A 17010-nucleotide genomic window follows, 5' to 3' on the forward strand; every position below is an offset into this window, starting at 1 on the left:
ATCGGGGGGCTGGGCGGGATTAGAGCCGGAGGCAAGAGATACCTGCGCACATCCCCAAAGCCCGGCCAGGGGGCGGGGCTGGGATGGAGAAACTTGGGGGGCGGGGGGAGAGAAGAGGCGGGTGAATGGGGTCGGCGGGAGTGAGAGCCTAGCTTGGAGACCGAGAACCTACTGAGAGAGGCGTGCCTCCCACCCCCACCCCCTCGGCAGCGCTCCCGCCAGCCGGCTCCCCCCATCCCTCCCTCCCTCCCTTGCCGCGCACCCGCATCCGCACCCGCACTCGGACACGCGCCAGGCTCTCCAGAGGAGGGCGGCGGGGAGCGGGGGCCCGTGCGGCCCCCAGCCCAGGCAGGCGGGGAAGAAAGGAGGAAGGCAGGAAAGGAGAGGAGGCGCCTGAGCCCCCGCTCGGGGGGCGTCCAGCTTGCAGATCGCGCCCCGGCGGCTCTGGGGGCAGGAGAAGGAGGAGGAGGAGAAACGGGGGAGGGACTCAGGGAGGAGAGAAGAGAGGAGGTGGGGGAGGGCAAGACAGGCGGGCTGAGCTCCAACGGGAAGCTCTCCCATCTATTTATGTTGGTGATCGCGGCCGGTGCCGCGGGGCCCGTTCTCTCCATCCCTGGGCAGCCTTCCTCCATCCCGGGGCAGCCTCCCTCCTTCCCTCTCTCCTTTCTTTCCTCCGGGTCCTTGTTCCTGCCCTGGCCTCGTTTCCGCCCTCTCCCCACCTTGTTGGGGTCCCCAGCCAGGGCGGAGGGGTCTCTCCGTCCGAGGGTAGGTGTGGGAGCGGCCGCCCGGCTCCCCGGGAGGGGGCAGCCCCGAGATGCCAGGGGGCGGCCGCCGCCGCCGCCGGAGCCGGCCATGGTGGGGCGAGGAGAGGCTGCTGCGGCGCCGGGTCTCAGCATCTCCCCGCCTGGGGCCCGGGGCGCCCAGGAGCCGCCGCCTCCGCCACTGCCGCCGCTGCAGCTGCTGAAAGCCGGTGGGCGATGGGTGAGTGCCAGGCGATCGCGTCCCAGCTTCCCAGCTCCCCCCAGGGCGCACGGACGCCGCATCCTCGGCTCCTCTCCCGAGCCTTCTAGGCCTTCCAAACCCCACCTTCAACCTCCCCTCTGCTCCACGTGAACCCCCCCTCCCCCACCCTCTCTTTAAACCCTCGGACCCCGATCTCCTTTCTCCATCTCCTCGGGGCCTCCTAGGCCTTTTATCCCCCTCCCCCACTTAAACTTCCCTTCAGGAAGCTCCCCACCTCTTCTATCGTCAGCCCTTTCCTTCTTACCTTCCTATACCGGGAAGCCCCCTACCGAGTCCTGACCCTCCTCAAGTCTGTCCGCCTTGCCCTCCCTCCCCTGGGCTGAGGGTTAGAGGTGCTTGGGTGTAGGGAGGGGGAACTGTGACTTCTCTCTCAGGTGTTGGATGATGAGGGGGGCATGGGGTGAGGAATCATCCACTTCAAGTCAGACTGCAATTCCCATCCCCCATCAGCTCTTACAACAGCTGAGACCCCCCCCCCCCCCATCTCCCTCTTCCCGTCTTAAGTGGGAATGGGGAGGCAACCTTCAGTCCCTTAGCAGAGATCACCTCCCCAAGAGCCCCCCTCCCCAAGAGCCTGGCTAGGCTGTCTGTGTGACTGGAGCCTCTGTCCAGATCCTGGGACTGAGCTGAGAAAAGGGCCTGGAGCATGCAGTGGGGGATGGGGGAAAGATTTCTCTGCCTTTAGCCCTTCCCCATCTCCTCCCTCTGGCTCCCTCCCCCATGGTAATGCTGGTTGATGCAGCAAGAAACCCATCTGCTTGGCACCCTCCTCCCCAACCCCTCCAGGGCACTGGATGGGCATGTGTGCCAAACCTGCAGCAGCCTTGAGGTGGGGGGAGGGAGAAGGCTGTGGAAGGCCTCTGCTGGGGGGAGAGGGGGAAGGCCAGGGATGTAGAGGGAAACCTGGCCTCTCCAGGTCCCACCTCATCTTCCCTACTAAAGTGGGCCCAAGCTTCCTTGGGTCTGCAGTCTTGTAGCTGCTTCTGGAGAATTGGGGTGGGGTAGGCTGAGAGAGTAAATGACTGTGTGTGTATGTGTGTGTGTGTGTGTGTGTGTGTGTGTGAGAGAGAGAGAGAGAGAGAGAGAGAGAGAGAGAGACATGTCTGCATCTGCAGCTGACTCTCCTGGTGAGATTATGATTTTCACCATTCCCCAGGTTGGGCCTGGATCCCCCCCCCCCCCTTCCCCCATCTCCCTCTCCAGGCCTTGTGTCCATGGAAGAAGGGCCAGTAAGGGAAGGGAGAATGGAGGGGAGAGTCCAGTTCTGGAGAGAGAGAGAAGCCCAAGGGACTCATGAAAGAGGGAGCTTGGGAGCACAATCCAGGCCCCCAGCTTTCGACCTTTATGTAAAGATACAGAAGAGCTTAGAGCAGGAAGCCCAAGGCTTGTGACATCAGCCCAGAGCAGCTAAGGGAAAGGAGGACAGTCAGCTGTGCCCATAGCTAGCCTCCCTCCCTCTCAAGCTAAGATTCCCTGGGCACATCTGGCTTCAGAGCCAGAATTCATTCCTAGGGAGTCCCAGAGACAACCCATGAGAGCTGAACTCTGGTCTGCATACCCAACAGTGCCTCCCCCCAGGCTTGAGAAGCTCAGTGACAGTTTCTGCCTTCTCTAATACACTGGCATCAAGAACCATGTGGGGCTCCATGTTCCTCTCCCTCTCTCCCACTCCAGCAGTCCTGCCCAGCCCCTGTTGAAATCAGATTCTGGCCCTCTACCCATTCCCTGCTCCAGATGGGGCCAGGTAGGAAATTCTCCCAAAAGGGGACTGGCTCAGTTCTGACTTGGCCCTTCCCCAACTCCACCAAAAGCCCCAAACTGGCCTCCTGCATCTCCATTCATAGAGACCAGTGGAACCTCAAGATCTCTGAAAGGACCTGGGAGGTCTGCACAGAACCAGAAAGCCCTTTGTGACACCTGCCGAATGAGGAAATTCAACTAGATGCTCTGTCTTGCCAATGTTAGATCTTAGGGGCTGTGCTCCCTGACACAACTGGTCACCCAGCCTGTGCTTGAAGACTGACAGTGACAGGGACCTCACTGTCTTTCCAGATAGCCCATTCTATTTTTAAACATGTTTTTATTAGGCAGATTTTCTCCCAATATTGAGCTTAAAACTCTCAACACCCTCCCTCTCTTCCCATCCTCCCCATTGCTTCTAGTTTTGCTCTCTGGAGATTTAATAGAGAAAGAGGAGAGAACATAGGGGAAGGAAGTAGGGAGGAACTGAACTTTTGATTTCACTGATAGAGGAAATTCCCTCCAGGGCTGAGGTCACCATGGAGTCTTTTGTGTTGCAACTTATAGGCTTAGAGTTTCCTAAAGCCCTGAGAGGTTAAGACACTTGGCCAGAGTCACACAGCCAGTCTGTGTCAGGGCTTGAACCCAGGGTCATAGTTAGAGAGCATTCAGCCTGCTTCCTACCACAGTAAACAGCACAAAATGGATTGCCAGGGCCTTGCTTAATGTGGAACCAACTTAAAACCAAACCAAAGTGAAAACAACATTAAGCAACAACATTAAGGGATCTTAGAGGCATCTAGTCCTTCCTGCACAAGCATTTAGTGTGAATTCAGAGAATCAGTTTTAGCTTCTGGGATTCTGTTCCTAAGCATGATAACAAGGGGACAGGTGGTGGCACCGTGGATAGAGCTCTGGGCCTGGAGTCTGGAAGACTGGAGTCTTTATCTGGCCTCAGAAACATCCTAGCTGTGTGACCTTGGGCAAGTCACTTAACTTCTGTCTGCCTCACTTTCCTCGTCTTTAAAATGGGGATGATAGTATCCATCTCATGGGGTCGTTGTGAGGCTCAAATGAGATGATAGCTGTAACATTGCCTTGAACACAACAAGCTCGAGATAAATTCTAGCTATTATTATAATAATTAAAAAGTTGCAAGTTGGGGGGGGTGCGGAGCAGGTGCCTGGGCCCTTAGAAATCAGAAAGACCTGGGTTTGTCCCGGCCACTATGTTCTCACCAAAGAGTATTTATTTCCATTGGGAAAGGAGACAGGCAAAGACCTATTGAGGAAATTAAAGCAAATCTCCCCTTCGTGTTCTGGAAATTTATCAATCCTCCCATTGGTATGAGTCCCTGAACTGGGTCAGCTCTGTCCTAGGTGCCAGGGAGGGAAGCAAAGAGGAAACAACCCATTGGCATTTATACTGTAGAGCACTTTGCAAACTTCCCCCTGAAGTCAGAGGACCTGGGTTCGAATCTCAACTTTACTGCTTACCTGTGTAACCTGGGGCAAGTACCTTTACTCTCTGGGACTCAGTTTCCTCTTCTGTGAAATGAGGGGCTTGGCTTCTTAAGAAGCCTTCCAGCTCTAGATCTGTTAGGCTAGGACTTGGCTTCCAAGGTCCAGGTCTAGACCTCTGGTCCTTTGGGCTCTGTGGACCCCATGATGGTGCCATGCCACATGGATGCAGAGCTCCTAAGGCTCGGAGCAGAGGAGTCTTGCCCAGAGTGGTGGAGCTAGGAATTGCAGGGTGGGTGTTCCTGCCCTCCAGGAGCTCAGGACCTCGATGGGGAGCTTGGAGCTTACACCCAACTTCCCCTCCTCCTAAATGATGCCATTACAGCTGGTGAGTGAGCCTGTCAGCTCAGGGAAAGGATGAGCAGTGTGGGCTGGGGTTAGTCAGGAAGGCTTCCTGGAGGGGGAAGCGGGAGTGAGTGTGTGTGCTGGGACGGACGGTGAGAAAGCCAGGCTGACCACAGGACTCAGAAGCTTCATGGTGGGGTGGGATCAGACAGGCTGCGGAGACCAGGCGAGAGATCGTGAACGGCGGGGAGCCCGGGTGATCAAAGCCGGTAAGTGGCCAGAGGAGAATCAGGGTCTCAGGCTGGTGAGTGTGGAAAAGGGAAGACTGTAATTAGGATTAATATAGCATTTTGTGGGTTACACAATGTTGGCTCATCTGATCCTTACAACAATCCCAGGGAGGAAGGGCTATTATTGCCCCGTTTTACAGATGAGAGAACTGAGGCAGGGCCTCACAGCTAGGAAGTGACTGAGGCTGGATTTGAACCCAGTTCTTCCCGAGCCCAGTCCCAGCACCATTAGGAAGGTGTTGTGCGAATCTAGGGATGAGATGGAGGGTCTGGGGTGGGGGTAGATTGCAGTTCAGTATGAGGAAGAAGAGGGTAACCATGATGTTTTGCTCTGGGAAGACCAGTTGAAAGAAAATACGTCAAGTCTTAGGGGAAGCACATGCAGCGGTCAAGTGTGTAAAGGGAGAGGAGGGGGTCGCCCTGTTCTTGCTTGGCCGGGGGGGGGGGGGGGGGAATGGTTGAGAGGCATCATGGGAATGGACTTGGCTTTGTAGTCATGGACAAATCCCGCACCTACACAGAGCCCCCAGGGAACTTCCTCATTGTATTAATGACCTTCAGTCGTAACTCCTGAGCATGAAAAGCCCTCCAAGACTATCTAGTCCAGATCTCTCATTTTGTAGATGAAGCATCTGAGACTCAAGGAGGCACAGTGACCTGCCCTGGGTCATGTAGGTAGCTGGGAGGTAGTGAGTTCCCTGTTACTGAAGGTGGTTCTTTGGAGACTGGATAAGCTCAAGGCGGGGATATTGTGGAGAGGAATCCCAATCAGTAGGGCCCCTAAGGGCCTTCCACCCCTGAGTAGAAGGGTGTTGACCAATGGAAGCCCATCTGGGGCATGGAGGTGATGGGAGTGAATAGCAGAGGAACCACAGGAGGAAGACAATTAAAATCCAGCAGTCTGGAAAGAAGGCTGGAGTCAAGAAGGGTGTGATAGCTAGAACTAAGCGCTGTCCTAAAGGAGAGAGGGCAACACCGTATGTGGCTTCAGAGGGAAAGTGAGCTGGCTCCTCCCCAGCACTTCCATGAGTCCCTTGGGGGTGCTGGGGTTCATGCACATATTAGTTCCCCCCTTCCCCCATACACAGATGAACCAACAGGCTCCAAGGAAGTCAGGTGCTGACTCAAAGGTTAGGTCCATGTTTGCATTGTGTGTTTGTGGTAGAATTAGGGAAGCAGCAGGCATTATTAGGCATGGGGACTGAAGATGAATAAGAGCTAGTATTTATATACAAAAGCATCATCCATCTGTTAATTTAGTTGATCTTCATAGCAGCCCTGCAAAGGAGGAGCTATTATCATTCCCACTTTGTAGATGGGGAAACCGAGGCAGAAAGAGGTTAAGCCACTTGTCCAGGGTCACATGCCTAGTAAGTATGAACTCAAATCTTGACAGCAAGCCCAGTGCCCTATCCACTGCACCATCTTGACGTATTAACAGCTAAGAGGCACATGGAACTATAACTCTTTCTCTCCAAGGTACAGATGAGCCAATTGAGGCTCCAGAGGATTGTGGTGTTGTGGAAAGTGACAGATTTGAGGTTCAAATCTTGGCTCAGACACTTCATTTAAAAGTGACTTGCCAAGGCTCTCACAGGAATCAAAGATTCCCGAGTACTTAACCTTTGTGCCATGGACCCCTTGGGCAATTGGTCCATTCTCAGAACCATGTCTTCAGATTCATAAAATTAAATACGTAGGATTACAAAGGAAACCGGTTCTATTGATGTATATATATATATATGTATATGTGTGTGTGTGTGTGTGTGTATGCGAATGACAAAAAACCCAGTTTGGAGACCTTAACGTCCAATCTCCTCTATAGACAAAGGACCTGAAGCTCAGATTTGCCCAAGGTAGTAGGTGACAGATAGGATTTGAGCCCAGGTCCTCTCCCCCAAGCCAGCTATTTATTTTGATGGTGAGGGGTGAGACAATCAGGGTTAAGTGATTTGTCCAGGGTCACACAGCTGGTATCTTAAGGACATATTTGAACTTGGGTCCTCCTGACTCTAGAGCTGGTACTCTATCCACTGGACTGCCTAGCTGCCTCTCAGACAATTATCTTTGCATTTTATCCCTGATGCTTCTCCAGAGCCCACAAGTCTTTGATGTGCCAGGTCCACCTCTCCTTCCAGGATAGGGCTAGCTCTCTGCCACAGAGAGTAAGCATTCTCCCACCCTTTGCCTCTCTCTACCTTTCCTGGCTCCCTCACCTTCATCAGATGCCTTTTATCTTTCCTAGGCTCTTCTTCAGAGCTCCTGGCCCTCTGCTCCCCACCCTTCCCAGCCCCTCCCAGTTCTCCCACAGGGACCAGAATACATCTGGTCTTCCCTCCTTTCCTGTTGTACTGTTCACAAGGGAATGCTGGCTGCTCTCCAGCCCTCTGCTCTGTTTGCCCAGCACTAGGAAGCTACCCTCAAGTTTCTTTCTGTTTTTCTATCCCAAGCCTGGTTATAAGTTCACCCTTTGTCTGCCAGCACTCTGACCCCATGCCCTCTGCACTGTGTTTTGCCCAGGACAGTCAACCAGTAATCAGCATTTATTAGGCACCTACTATGCCTGGCACTGGAGATATTACAGAAACTATGAACTCCCATAGCCTTGAGTGAGTCCCTTAAAGTCCTTGCCCTCAGGGAGTTTACCTTCCACAGGGTAAGACAGCATTCAGGAATGGAGACAGAGGGGAACAGACCAGATGTAGCCAAATAGACAAACATCCTGAGCCCATCTTGTCTAGAATCTGAGGACTTCTCATTTGGGCTCATGATTCTAGAGCTAGAAAGGACTTCAGAGGCCATCCAATCCAACCCCTTCATTTGACATAGGAGGAAACCAAGGCCTAAGGCAAAGAGGAGACTTAGTCCAGGTGACAGATTTCATGGGATCATAGTTCTCGAGCTATGAAAGACTTCCTAGACCATCTAGTCTGGCTCCCTCATTTTACAGGTGAGGACATTGAGGCCCAGGGGGGCTGTTAGCTTGTTCAAGGTCACAGAGGTAGCAATGACAGGCAGGACTTGAACCCAGACCTTCCAACTCCAGAGCCAGGGTTCTACCATACCACTGGCTATGGTGTCTGTGGGTCCTGTCTATGTGACCTAGAACATGGACAGCACATCCTCTGTGAGGACCCCAATTTTCCAATCTGTTAAAGGATAACCTTTTTAAACCTCTGAATGCTGTGATTGTATGAAGAGTTCAAAGGAACTACACAAATTCGCAGATTTAAGGATCCACGAAAATTGTCAACCCCTATACTTTCTGTCCCAACACTTTGGCTAATCAAAGGTCCTGAGGTGACCTTCTGGCCCTTCTACTGGGAATGAGTCAAAAAGGAAGGAAGGAAGGCTGCTGTCAGTCTGTAGTAGGTTGTCTGGGGCTCCCAGCAGATCTTATCTTCCTCAGTGGCTTTTCAGCTCAGCTGAGTGGAAGGAGCTATCAGAATTTATGCTGAATTTTTGAGGTTTCCAAGTCACCTCCATGGCAGGAAGACGGAGCAGTGGGAGAAGAAAATCCAAGGAGGATCTGAGCAAGCCCAGTGTGGAAACTCCCTCCACCAAGCCATAGGGCATCACCACTAGTCATAATTAGTAGATTTAAGTCCCAAAGCCTAGAAAAGTTAAGGGACTTGCCCAGGGTTACACAGTTAGTCACACAGCTGGGATTGGATCCATTTCCTCTGACTTTGAGTCAATCATCAGTATTCTGTGAAGTCTCTGTGGCCAGCTCTTTGGGGATGCCTAGAAAAAGACAAAACATTCTCTGCTCTCGGGAGTTACATTTTAATGAGGGTGGGCGGGACAAAGTCTGGCACCTGTGCTTTCTGTTTGAGCAGCTCCTCCTTGGGAGGGAGATGGGCAGCCCCATGTTACAGCTGGAGGCTTGGTGGATTTTCCCTCACTTCTTCCTGATGTCAGTGGATCAGCAAACATTCATAAAGCATGCCGAATTTGTGCCAGATACTGTGTAAGGGGATGGGGACACAAAGATGAAATGGAAACATTCTTTGCCCTCAGGGGGTCTATAGTCTAGCCAGGCAAGACAACTCATACCTGTGTTATGGTAGGTCGAAAGTTGGCCTCAGACTGGAAGACCTGGGTTCCAGTATTACTATTGATACATGTTGACAGTTGTGCCTTCTGGCAAGCCTTTTTACCCTTCAGTTCTCCAAGACCTTTAAGTTCCAAAGAAGGTGCCCACCTGCCTTGGCAGAAAGTTTCCACACTGGGAGTCCCCTTTCCCCATGGTGCGCATATAGATGTAAATAAAAATAAACATTATATATAATTTTATTTACACATATTTTAAATTAGCATTTATTTCTTTTATTTATATGTATATGTAAATAAAAATGATTTCAGTAAGGAAAAAGTGCTCGGTAGTTTTGACCTGAGCTTTGAAAGAAGCTCAGAATTCTAAGTCAGAGGTGAAGAGGAGGGAGTGCATTCCAGGTGTGGGGCACTGTCCTTGCAAAATCATGGAAGTGGGAGATAAATGCTTCGTAGGAGGACTCCTCAGCAGCACAGTTGGAATGGAATGGAGAGAATGTGGAGGGGAGTGATAGGAAGTCAGACCAGAAAAGGAGATGGGAGCCAGATTCTGGAGGACTTTTGAGGTCATCTTGTCCAGCCCCCTGCCTGATGTATGGATCCCTACTACGTGCGCTCCATAGCTGTCCAACATCTGCTTGAAAAGTCAGAATTGGCTCCAGGGGAGCTGGAGCTCCCAGCTAAAGGCTCCCAGATGGTGAGTGGCCAGAGCTAGGGCTGCCCAGCTCCCAGCTCCTGGGTGCCTTCCTCCAGTCACATCAGGCTGCCTGGCAGAGGGGACCAAGGGGAATGTTGGTGGAGAGCCAGGCTGGTCTTAGAGTTTGTGATGAGCACGACCCCATTTCTACATCATTTTTAGGGTTACAAAGCTCTTCGCTGAATCCCTGTGAGGTAGGGGGCACGAAATCTATTAATCCTATTTGACAGATATGGAAAATGAGGCGCAAAGAGATGATGATTTGCCAGCTAGTGAGTGTAAGAGTCAAAGGAGAAGGACCATACAAACATCCCCCACAACACAAGAGACCATGAACAAGGGGAGGGAACAAGAATTGGTTAGCCAGTCAACAAACATTTAAGTGCCTACTATGTGTTAGGCTCTGAGGATACAAAAAGAAGCAAAAGACCGTTCTTACCCTCAAGGGCCTTACAATCTAGCGGCTCTGGTGGGGACAACCAGCAAACAAATGCGTACAAACAAACTAATCCAGGATGAATGGGGAAGTGTGAATAGAGAGAGGACATTATAATTAGGAGATGTTAAGGAAGGCTTCCCATAGAAAGTGGGATTTTAGTGGGGACTTGAGAGAAGCCAGGAGGCAGAGATGAAGAAGGGAGAACTCCAGGCGTGGGGGACAGCCAGAGGAAATGCTCCGAACTAAGACAGCCGGGAGGCAGGAAAGAGCGTGTGAGAAGATTGGAAAGATATGAAGTCCTACTATGTGCCAGGCACTGTACTATTTTATAAATAATTTTATCCTCAGGGGGTAGGTGCCGTTTTTATTCCCATTTTAGGACTGGGGAAAATTAGACAAACAGAAGTTAAGTGGCTTCCCACGGTCGTGTGGCTAAGTATGCAGACTCCATGTCTAGTGATCCATCCTTACCAGAACTGAGAGTTCTCTCTGCACAGCCCCAGTCCTGCTCCGATCCTCCCAGCTGACCAGGACAGCACCATGCCTAGTCACCCAGGCTCAAAACCTGGAGATCATGCTTTCCGCCTCACTCTCCATCACCCCACACATTCAGTCTGTTGCCAAGTCTTGGGGTTCTTACCTGCCTAATCTGGCCCCTGCTCCCCACTCCCAAAGCCATTACTTGGCAGTGACTGTCCCCCAGACCAGGAGTGCTCTGCTTCCATACTTTCTGGGCTTCCTTTAAGATTCAACTCAAATCCCTTGGAGCTGCTCCTGCCTTTAAATACTCTGCATCCAGAGGAGACCCTTTCCTCAGGGTCTCCTACTTTAGAATGGGATCTCCTGGAGAGCAGGGACTGGTTTTTGCTCTTTTTTGAATCCCAAAGATAAACAAGGTTAGTTTACATTCTAATGGAGGAAGATGGCGCTTCAGGGAAGACTGTGGTTGCCAGTGGAGTGGAAATGACCTTGAAGTGCTCTGGAGGCCTGAGACTGGGCTAGGTGGGGCTAATGCTGGCCTTTCAGAGCCCAGGGTGCTTTCTGGGACAGAATCCCAGGTTCCAGCAGGGAGGAGCTGAGGAGGAGGAGCCTTGCTGTTCTCTTAATCAGTGTTGGTTGACTGACCAATGCCTTAGAACTGAGAAGGTCAGACCTGGGAGCACGTTAGAGCTCCTTCGCTCCTGGCTCCTTCATTTTACAGCGGAAGAGACTGAGGTAGAAAAAGGAGGAGTGGACAGCTGGTAAATAGCACAGCCCCATTTCCTGCCTTCCACACTACTGCTACTACTTTTTTGGTATAATGGGATAGAGTGCTGCCCTTGGAGTGAGGAAGACCTGGGTTCAAATCCTGACTCTCACACTTAGTATCTGTGTGAGGCAGGAAGACCAAGGTTCAAATCTCACCCCAGGCATTTACTCACAGCGACCCAGCCAGTCATTTCTCCTCCTTTGATCTGTTTCCTCATCTGTAAAAGGAGTTTGGAGGAGATGGCCTCTCTGGTCACTCCCATCTCTAAATCTATGATCTGCTGCCCACCCTAAGTAGTTGGCATCATCATCCAGCCTTGCTTTCTGGAAGAGGATGCTGGAAAGGCAAGGAGGCCAGTAGTGCAATGGGTGGCAGTTGTGGTGTTATGGATGTTAGAGGTTTTTGAGGGCTGCAGAAAGAAATTTGAAAAGAGGAAGATTAAAGGCCTCCAGTGGGGGAGGACACAAGGACTCATTGAATGGACTTCAGAGCTCACTGAGTCCAACCCCCCCCTTTCATTTTATACTTGGGGAAACTGAGGCCTAGAAAGGGGAAGGGAGGCCACTAAGAGGCACAGTGAGTAAAGCACCAGCCCTGGAGTCAGGAGGACCTGAATCAAATTTGGTCTCAGACACTTGACACACTTACCTGTGTGACCTTGGACAAGTCACCTAACTCCAATTGCCCTGCCTTCTCCCCTCCAAAAAAAAAAAAGGTGGGAGAGGGTTGGGGGGGGGGGTGGAGTAGGGGTAGGAAGGGACTTGCCTAAAGGCACTTAGTTGCTCAAGAACTAGAAATTAGATTATGTCAAATTGCCTCTGAGTGAAGGAACCTTAGCCTTAATCAAGGCCATTCCCTCATACGTTCTACACATGGGCACACTGGTGGTAGGTGACCTGTTCAAGGCCATACAGCTTCCTAAGATCTGGAGTTTTTCTGCTCAGGTTTCCATGACAAGTTGCCTTAGAATCTCTCATTTTATACATGGGAGGTCTGAGGTTCAGGGAAATTAAGTGAGAGGTGCTGAGTCCGTCTTCAAGCAAAGGCCCGATGACAACTTGTTGGGGGAGTTATAGAAGCAATTACTGTTCCTAGTTGTGGAGAGAGTGAAAGAGATCGTGTGATTTGTCCAAGGTTGAACAAGCATTAAGCACCGACTATGTGCCACCATTGTGCTAAACTCTGGAGAGGAAGAAAGGCAAAAAACCAGTGTCTACCCTCAAGAAGCTTATAGTCCAATAAGGGAGAAAACATGCAGATAAACAGGTACAAATAAGATATAGGGAGACAAAATGGGGGGTGATCTCAGTGGGAGGGCACTAAGATCATGGAAGACCCTCAAAGGCTTCTGGCAGAAGGTGAGACAGCTTGAAAGAAGCCAGGAGGCAGAAACGAGCAGGGAAGGAGGATAGCCAAAAATGGAGTGTCTTGTTCATGGAACAAACAGCCAGGAGGCCAGGGTCACTGGACTGAAGAGGATGTGTCCAGGAATGAGGTGTGATAAGACTGGAGGGGTAGGAGGGGGCTGGGTTATGGAGGGCTTTGAATGCCAAACAGAAAATTTTGTATTTGATCTTGGAGGTGATAGGGAGCCACTGAAGTTTATTGAGTGGGGGTGGTGGGGGTGGGTGACGTGGTTGGATGTGTATTTTAGGAAGATGCCTTTGACAACCTAGTGGATGATAGTAGGGAGAGACTTGAAGTTGAAGTGATGAGAGCCTGCACCAGGGTGATGGCTATGTCAGAGGAAGGAAGGGGCTGGATTCAAGAGAGATTTGTTGTTGTTCAGTCATTTTCAGTCCTGTCTGACTCCTGACCCCGTTTTGGGGTTTTCTTGGCAAAAATACTGGAGTGGTTTGCCATTTCCTTCAGCTTGTTTAGAGATGAGGAAACTGAAGCAAACGGGGTAAAGTGACTTGCCCAGGGTCACACAGCTAGTAAGTGTCTGAGGCTGGATTTGAACTCGGGAAGATAGAATCTTCCTGACTCCAAGTTTGGTACTCTATCCATTGCACAACCTAGCAGCTCAAGAGAGAGTATAAAGGTAAAATTGACAGGCCTTGGCAACTGATTGGATTGGGGGTGGGAAATGGGGGTAGGGGGTTGAGAGAGAATAAAGTTGAGAATCAAGCCTGGGTGACTAGAAGGTTGGTGGTACCCTCCACAGTAATTGGGAAGTCAGGAAGAGGGGAGACCATGGAGACAAAGAATTGTGTTTTGGACGTGTCCAGTTTGAGGAGGTTTCCTAAAAGCCTTTGGAAATTAGAGGCTAGTAAATAGATCTGAGAATCATCAGCATAGAGATGTTGATTGAATCTGTGGGAGCTGATGAGATCACCACATGAAGCAGTTTGGAGGCAGAAGTACTGAGGGTCCAGGACAGTCTTAGGGACTTTAGAGGGCATGATTTGGAGGAGAGTCCAGCAAAAGAGACAGAGGAGGAGCCTTCAGAGAGGTAGGAGGGGAACCAGCAGAGTGCAGAGATAAAGAAAGGTGAGAACTGAGAAGAGACCATTAGACTTAGCAAATACAAGATCATTCGTAACTTAGGAGGGAGCAATTCCAATAAAGTGGGGAAGTCTTAAGTCAGAGTGCAAAGAATGGAGAAGACAGTGAGAGGAAAGGAAGTGGAGGTATCCATTATAGACTCAAGGAGCTCAGTCACAAAAGGGAAGAGAGCTCTAGGCTTAGAGCTGGCAGGTATGGATGTATCAAGTAAAGATTTTTGGTGGATGAGGGAAATGCAGACGATTGGCAAGCAGGCAAGAGACAGGAAGAGCTGGAAGGTAAGTGAGAGAGTGGAATGATAGTCAGGGGGTGATGCCTGTAGAGGGACTGGCTGTTGCTAAGGAGGAGGGCCACCTCTTCTTGTGAGGAAGGTGGGGAGGATGCGGTGGAAGCCCTCTGAGGCAAGAAGGAGAGAAGAGGAAGCTTTTGACAAATGGTTTTCAGTTTTTCAGAGAAATATGAGATAAGGTTCTCAGAGGAGAGGGTTGGAAGAGGGGAGCTATGAGAGTTTTGAAGAGGGACAGAAGGTTTGGTAAATGAGATAATGAGTCTTAGGGAGATGTGAGAGGATTGCCATACTTGAGTGAGAACCCAGTGAGGTTATGTAACAAATTTATAGCAGACCCAGTGTGTGATTTTTTTTTCCAGCTTTGTTCAGTAACACAATAGCTAGGAGTGGAGGCAGTAATCCAAGGCTGAGGTTAAGAGCAAGCTCTGTGATATGATAAAAGCAGGAGAGGTCGTCAGAAGATACGGTTTTACAACAATTCAGCTAGCAGCTGTTGTGGGGGCGAAAGACCAACACAAGCCCAACAACAAGAACGCTGCCAGCACAGGTTCTTTTGATCTGCTTTACTAAGGAAAGCAACATTAAGGGGTTAACAATCTTACTTTAATCCAACATACAAATATCATTCACTAGTTCAGGAGGAAAACCCAGCAACCTGAACTTCAGAGTAAATACAAATAAATTACAAACATACACAATATAAACAGACCAGATCACAATTCATAGTTACCAGGAAAGCATCAACATCTGGATTCACAAGCTGGGGAGCTCTTGACAATGGCTGTCCCAGAGTCACGTGCCACTCCTCTAGTGGCTGAGAGCCTCAGACAGACTGCTAACCTTTGAGCTTTTATACTCTGTTCGGGTCAAAGGATTCACACCCAGTCAGCAAAAGGGTGTGAGCCTGGGGTTTAGCACCTAGTTAGCAAAAGGATGTGGGCCATGGGCTTTGCACCTAGTGAGGCTTAAGCAAAAGCAGTTAATTAATTTAGCATTCTGAAACAGTAAAAAAGTCCCACCTTAATTACCAATACAAATGGCTAGTGAGCATTTAAGGCAGGATTCAAACTCAGGTTAACTCTAACATTGTATGCTCTAACATTCCAAGTTCTAAGCTCCCTCTTGGCTCTGACATTCTTTGTTATAATTTCCCTTGCAGATAGATTTCGTGTCCTATGTTCTTTCCCAGCTCTGACATTCAGTGTTGTGAGAGCCTTGCAAGCTTTGATTTTCTCTGTTCTAAGGGTCAAATGAGATAACGTAAGTAAAGATCTTTGCAAATTTTAAAGCCCTTTATAATGCTAGCTATTATTAAGTTCTCTCCCAGCTGTGACATGCACCCTGTTCTAAGATTGTCCCAGCTGATGCGCTCTAATCCAAGACCCCCACTTCCCTCCACTCTGCCCCCCCCCCCCACATTCCGTAAGTCTAAGATCCACAGCTTCCTTCTTTGTGGCCACAGGCAGCCTTTTCTGGTTCAGGAAATTGGTTGATTCTATGTTTCATCTGGACAGGAGATAGACAAGTGTGAGTGTTATGTGTTGGTGGGAAAGTTGTGAAAGTGTATGCCTCTTCCCTAAGTTCGGTTGGGTGTGTCAGTCAATAAGCATCTATCTAATGGGAGAGACAAGAGGCAAACAAATATGTACAAACAAGCTAAGTGCAAGATAAATAGGAAATAATTAGCAACAGGAAGGCACTGGCATTAAAGAGACTGGGAACAATCTTCTTGCAGAAGGTGAGATTTTAGCTGGAAGCAGAGAAGCCAGGAGGAGGAAGAAAAGAAAAGAAAAGAAATAATGTATGTATGAAATGTGTGTAACAGGAAATTCATTCCGGACTCTAGACTGTCTAAACAGGGGAGGGGGTCACTGGAGACATGGCCCCAGCACATGTGGGGCTCTCCCTGTCCCACCCACCCTCCTTTCTGCTGTGCACATCTGGAGTAGGAGATCTGGGTCAGTGACAGCATCAAAGAGAGGTTAGGGAGAGGAGGAGAGAGAGAGGAAAGGGGGAAGGGAGGGAAAGGGGGAGGGGAAAAAGCAGGGAAAAGAGGAGGAAAGATGGAAGGGAAAGGAAGAGTGAGAGGGAGGGAGGAAAGGAGAGATAGAAAGAAGAGGAGAGAGAGGGGGAAGGAGGGAAGGAGAGGGGGGGGGAGGGAGGGAGAGAGGAGGAGAGAGGAGAGAGAGAGAGAGAGAGAGAGAGAGAGAGAGAGAGAGAGAGAGAGAGAGAGAGAGAGAGAGAGAGAGAGAGAAAATATCATCCTTAGAGTCAGAACCACACCAATTAATTGCCTTTGGGGTCAGGCAGCATTCCCCCTAAGAGACCTGCTGCCTGATCATCAGCATCTGTACCATAGGTGGGTGAAGCTTTTCTCCCTAGGACTCTTTGCACCTGCTGGTTCTCCTTTTGCAAATAAGATAAGATCTGACCTACAAAATTCCAACAAACAGCTCTCCTGATAAACCCAGAATCTACAAAGCCAAAGCTATCAGGGACCTTCAGTATCATCCGGCTCATCGTATAGCCTTAAGCAGGAATCCCTCCTTCAACATCCTAGATCCTACCTGGAAAGACATACAGTAGACAGGGAGCTCATTACCTTACATTCTACTTTGGGACAGCTCTGATGTCTCAGTTTTCAAATCTCCCTGAAATCTGCTTCCGAACTCCATCCATCTTTTCCCCCACTCCCAATTCTACTTCCACCCCAAAGACAAGCCAAACAAATCTAATCCCTCCTCTGACCCTAACAATAATAATGCCTTTTATACAGTGCTTTCAGATTTGCTGAGCACTTTTTTTAAACAAATGTGATCTTATTTTATACTTACAACGATCCTAGAAGGTAAGTCTTATTATTATCCCCTTTTAGCAAGTGAGGAAATTGAGGCAGACAGTTAAGGAACTTGCCCAG

General features: G+C 50.0%; 1 protein-coding gene across 1 annotated transcript in view; it reads left to right on the forward strand.

Moving 5' to 3' along the window:
• The first annotated feature begins 752 nt into the window (after nt 1–752).
• MGAT3 (beta-1,4-mannosyl-glycoprotein 4-beta-N-acetylglucosaminyltransferase) overlaps nt 753–17010 on the forward strand; it is a 31055-nt gene continuing 14797 nt past the window's right edge. Inside the window, exon 1 of the mRNA XM_036761012.1 lies at nt 753–981. The gene's annotated coding sequence lies outside the window, so the exon portion shown is untranslated. The remainder of the gene's footprint in view (nt 982–17010) is intronic.

The sequence above is a fragment of the Trichosurus vulpecula genome, chromosome 5 (assembly GCF_011100635.1).
Source record: "Trichosurus vulpecula isolate mTriVul1 chromosome 5, mTriVul1.pri, whole genome shotgun sequence".
In the NCBI taxonomy this organism is placed as follows: domain Eukaryota; kingdom Metazoa; phylum Chordata; class Mammalia; order Diprotodontia; family Phalangeridae; genus Trichosurus; species Trichosurus vulpecula.